Source organism: Procambarus clarkii, chromosome 11 (genome assembly GCF_040958095.1).
Source record: "Procambarus clarkii isolate CNS0578487 chromosome 11, FALCON_Pclarkii_2.0, whole genome shotgun sequence".
Lineage (NCBI taxonomy): Eukaryota > Metazoa > Arthropoda > Malacostraca > Decapoda > Cambaridae > Procambarus > Procambarus clarkii.
Window position 1 is genome coordinate 30,939,635 of NC_091160.1, and position 6,160 is coordinate 30,945,794.

Here is a 6,160-nt window from a genome sequence, read left to right on the forward strand (position 1 = left end):
CACGTGTGGCAACACATTAAACACGTGTGGCAACACATTAAACACGTGTGGCAACACATTAAACACGTGTGGCAACACTTTAAACACGTGTGGCAACACATTAAACACGTGTGGCAACACATTAAACACGTGTGGCAACACCTTTAACACGTGTAACAACACCTTAAACACGTGTGGCAACACCTTAAACACGTGTGGCAACACCTTTAACACGTGTAACAACACCTTAAACACGTGTGGCAACACCTTAAACACGTGTGGCAACACCTTAAACACGTGTGGCAACACCTTTAACACGTGTAACAACACCTTAAACACGTGTGGCAACACCTTTAACACGTGTAACAACACCTTAAACACGTGTGGCAACACCTTAAACACGTGTGGCAACACCTTTAACACGTGTGGCAACACCTTAAACACGTGTGGCAACACCTTTAACACGTGTGGCAACACCTTAAACACGTGTGGCAACACCTTAAACACGTGTGGCAACTAGTGTTTATCATCCTGACATAAGAATTAGGAGAAGCTGCAGACTGCCTATCGCCCCCATACGAGGCACCACCCACTTACTCCCACCCAATTCGTCAATATACATGTCTAACCTGCGCTTGAAACAATATCAAGGCTCTCACATCTATGTAACCCGGTACATAGCTGTGGGTTGTCGTTATATATCAGTGAACAAATCTATGGGAGCCCCAGGTTGCAAATTTTTTATTATGTCGTGGCGCAGTCGACTAGAGCGTGTGCCTGGGAACTCACAGCGCATAGGTTCGAACCCTCATCACGGCCCCTGTGGATTTGTCTTACGTTACCCGGTGATCAGCTCTGCAACCTGTTTCCTAGCCAGTATTTACCCAGGTATTTCCTAACTCTAATCGTATCCTATTCATGCCCATTATTACCGTTTATATTATATAAATATATATAACACCTGTATTTATACCCAATTAAAGTTAAACTGCAGGTGTAGGAACGCGGGCAAGTGTTCGCTGGAGGCGGACGCCCACACACTTGTCAAAGCCTTGGCGGTAAACAGTGAGGCCGCTCGACACACCTGTACACCTGTTGATTGGCGGTCGAGAGGCGGGACCAAAGAGCCAGAGCTCAACCCCCGCAAGCACAATTAGGTGAGTACACAATAGAGGGAATAGTGAATAGAGGGGCGAGAGAGGGAATAGCTAACCAGGAACCACTGGAAGAGTTTGAGATTACCAGCGGGGAAGTAAGGAAGTGTTTACTAGAGTTGGATGTGACAAAGGCTATAGGCAAAGATGGAATCTCCCCTTGGATACTAAAGGAAGGAATAGAAGCACTGTGCCTACCACTCTCCATAGTGTATAACAAATCACTGGCAACAGGGGAACTGCCAGAAATTTGGAAAGCAGCTAACGTAGTCCCGATATATAAGAAAGGGGATAGACAGGAGGCACTGAACTACAGGCCAGTGTCCCTAACCTGCATACCATGCAAGCTGATGGAGAAGATTGTGCGAAGAAAGCTAATGGAACACCTGGAGCGAAGGAACTTTGTAACACAGCATCAACATGGGTTCAGGGATGGCAGGTCTTGCCTCACAGGGTTACTTGAATTCTAAGACCAGACAACAAAAATCAGGCAAGCAAGAGAGGGATGGGCAGACTGCATATTTTTGGATTGCCAGAAAGCCTTTGATACAGTACCACATAAGAGGCTAATGAAAAAACTGTAGATGCAGGCTGGAGTGAAAAGGAAGGTACTCCGTTGGATACAGGAGTACCTAAGCAACAGAAGACAACGAGTCACTGTGAGGGGTGAGGTCTCAGATTAGCGTGACGTCACAAGTGGAGTCCCGCAGGGGTCAGTCCTTGGACCTATACTGTTTCTGAATGTTTGCTGATGACGCAAAAATTATGAGGAGGATAGTAGGAGGCTACAAGATGACCTGGACAGATTGAATGAATGGTCCAACAAACGGCTGCTCAAGTTCAACCCGAGTAAATGCAAAGTAATGAAACTAGGCGGTGGAAACAGGAGGCCAGAAACAGGATACAGAATAGGAGATGAAGTACTTCATGAAACGGACAGAGAGAAAGATCTAGGAGTTGATATCACACCAAACCTGTCTCCTGAAGCCCACATAAAAAGAATAATGTCTGCGGCATATGCGAGGCTAGCTAACATCAGAACAGCCTTCAGGAACCTGTGTAAGGAATCATTCAGAATCTGGTACACCACATATGTAAGACCAATCCTGGAGTATGCGGCCCCAGCATGGAGCCCGTACCTTGTCAAGCACAAGACGAAGCTGGAAAAAGTTCAGAGGTATGCCACTAGACTAGTCTCGGAGCTAAGAGGCATGAGTTACGAGGAAAGGCTACAAGAGATGTACCTTACGACACTGGAAGACAGAAGAGTAAGGGGAGACATGATCACTACCTACAAAATCCTCAGGGGTATTGACAAGGTAGACAAGGATAAACTATTCAACACTGGTGGTACGCAAACAAGGGGACACAGGTGGAGACTGAGTACCCACATGAGCCACAGAGACGTTAGAAAGACATTTTTCAGTGTCAGAATAGTCAACAGGTGGAATGCATTAGGCAGTGATGTGGTGGAGGCTGACTCCATACACAGTTTCAAATGTAGATATGATAGAGCCCAATAGGCTCAGGAACCTGTACACCAGTTGATTGACAGTTGAGAGGCGGGACCAAAGAGCTAAAGCTCAACCCCCGCAAGCACAACTAGGTGAGTACACCTGTGGTGTGGAAGAAGGAAGTCCGGCCGTGGGATGCTCGGGTTCCTTCTACAGGAGACTCGTACACTTACGGCCAGGCGAGATCGCTGTGGTGTAGACCCTTGTCAGTCCCGAGAGAACACCGCCACAGAACACTGTGGTAATTATTGAGGGGAAACAAGCGTAGTCAGTGTGACCAAAGAACATTTTCAAGGGATTCGAAGACAAGGAACTCAACCCATCCTCGACTCAAGTCCACTACATCATTACATACAAATTATAATACAAATTACATACAAATTATAATAAATGTCTCGCCATTAAATCCGATCGTGCCATTAAGTGAAGGGTTCGAGCCCCACACCGTCTCGCTTCACGAGGAAGAAGTTCTTAAAAGAGAACAGAATGGTTTGGGGAAGTTTAGTGAAAACAGTGACGGTTCTGAGCGGTGCAAAACACGATTCAAATGCTCTTTGAACATGTTTGAGTGTGTCGTCGCTCTCAGTCCTGAAAGGCCGTGTGTTTGCCAGCCCGTCCTCAAACACACTGGCAAAATGGTCGTTAATCCGGCCTGTAAGCTCGCTGTTTGTCACTGTAATGCAATTACACACCACTCACCTCATGACATTTGGATTTTTCTTGACCAGTTCATCGCTCGTGTTCTGTATACGAACCAAAACACCTAACGTAACCCCATCCTAGGCCTACCAATACACAATAATATGTGTGTGTATATCACGAAAATAAACACGTGATTAAGAATGTGACAATGTCAGACCACGGAGGAAAAATGAAACAGGAAATTTCCTTAAGTACTTTCGTATATTAAATACATCTTCAGAAGGTCCATGAATAGTGAAGGACCTTCTGAAGATGTATTTAATATACGAAAGTACTTAAGGAAATTTCCTGTTTCATTTTTCCTCCGTGGTCTGACATTGTCACAATAATATGTATTTATATACGATAAAATATAAATCTTGGTTAAACAGTAACTGAAAACACGTGAGGTCGCCCACAGCTTGGAGGAGCCGCCTAGAAGGGGCAATCCGGAGCTGCCTTGGAAGATTATTCAAGACTTCTAAACTTTCAACAAATGTAAAAATTTACTATATCTACCTTACATATATATTCATGGTCCTAGCACTTAATCCAATAGAGCTCAAGACTCTGCGCCATTTAAAAAAAAAAATAATAAAATAGTTCCCTTGACACGTGGATCAAAGCATGTAGTTGGGATGTTGGTCTGTGGTTACGAGGAGCTGCTCGTCTTTATTGTCCAATCTCCCAAGCCAGGAACCCTCGCCAATATTTGCCGAGCAATCATGACCTACATTACCCAACCACCCCAGCAGGTGATTACACGCGTCTCCTGAGGGGCAGGGGTGGGGGGGAGGAGGAGGGGGATTGGTGACTTCCGCATCTGTCATCCCTCACATTAAGGGCGAATCTTGGTGAGAAACGAACTGGTGGAGTCGCGGCGTCCTTTGGCCGCGCAGATAAACATCGTCGGCAGATTTGCCTTATTGGTCTCGGGGCGTCTTGGGTGGTTTATGAGGGCGGGGGATCATAAAGAGAAGACACGAGGGTGTCGTAAAGTTCATCTTGCGTCCATAAAGCATCTTGGAGACGCCCCAACGTGCAGCCTCCGATGAGGAGACCTCCGCCTCTCTCTCTCGCCTCCTCATCCATCACAGCTCCACCACACCTCCTTACACGAAGTGTTCGCTAATGGCGAAACACTCCAGTTAACTATACAAAGCTGGAATATTCAACGCTATATATATCTATCTATATAAATAAAAATGAATATGTTCGTTTGTTCAAAATCGCTAATCTCCGGAAGTTCTTCACCGATTGCAGTCAAATTCTCACACAACGTTCCAATAGCATCCGAGCGGGTTTTTATAACATGCTATATAGATGGCATGTCTGTGACGGGGAAAAAACATGTTTTTTTGAAAAACTGTGTTTTTCATGTGTTTTTCATGTGAGGGAAATCTTCGAAACCTCTTTACCAATTGCTTTCAAATTTTGACACAACGTTGCATTGGAATAGGATCGTGTTTTTATATAAGTACTATATACATGCCTCACCTGTGACAGGGAAAAAAACATCCTTTTTTTTTTAAACAGCGCCATCTGTTGAACGCAACAGCAACACACGCTGCAATCTCAGACAGTTCTTCACCGAGTGTTGATCTTCTCTCACAACCAGACCATCACCAGAGAAATATTAACATGGTGAGAAATTATCGATAGATACAACGACAGCAGGAGGCTCGACATCAGCAAGGCAACTGTTGTTTCCATTCCAAATCTCCATGGATATTTGTATCCAACAGTTGATCAGCGAAGTTGCAGCATCTGTGGTGAGAGTGATGGACACCGCCTTGACCACTATCTACGTGAATGTGAACACCTGAGAGATATTAGGAATAACTGTAGAATAATAAACCCCACATTTTTTGAGTTAGGAAAACACTTTTTGTCAAATGTTGATACTGTTCTTAAAAGATTTCCCAATTTTGCACCCGCAAGATAACGTAAGCTTTTAAGGGTTTATAAATGTTAATCTTCTTGTTTGAGGAGCTGTTCACTTGAGACAGTTAAGCAAGTCCCAGCTGTGTCTGGGTACAAGTGACAGGATGAACAACCCAGCGGGTTTTCTTCCTATTGGGGAGTGTTGTACATTCTGCTATGGCGGTATGTTCACTCACAAGATGAGTGGCGCTGCCCAATAAACTCGCCCCTCGGGGCAAAATTAAAAAAAATTAAATCAGCAAGGCACTACACATCAAAAAGTCAACACCAGCAATCAACAGCCAATTAACAAGTAATTACCTTCTACCCACTTCAAGACCCCGAACCAACACAGAAGCAAAAAGAGAAAATACGCAATAATTCGTGTTCTGTACTATGTAATATCTTTACCCCCCCCCCCCATGATTACCCATTGGTTCGTGTTTTATCATCTCACCCACAAATATAAGCATGAAACGGAGTAAATAAAAACACATGGCTGGTCCACCACCATGGTCAAGGGTGGCCCCCGAGGCTGGTCCACCACCATGGTCAAGGGTGGCCCCCGAGGCTGGTCCACCACCATGGCCAAGGGTGGCCCCTGAGGCTGGTCCACCACCATGGTCAAGGGTGGCCCCCGAGGCTGGTCCACCACCATGGCCAAGGGTGGCCCCTGAGGCAGGCCCCCACCATGGTCAAGGGTGGCCCCTGAGGCAGGCCCCCACCCACACACCCACACACACACGGGGGCCAGCACCAGGGGGCCACCACGCCCACAATATTCACCACAACATAACACAAACTGCTAGTCACAAGCGGGACAACCTCCACTCGACACTCCTTATCTGGAAATGTTAATTACAATTTCAGATGGTAAAATGGTAAACAATGAATTACAGTCTTTCTCTT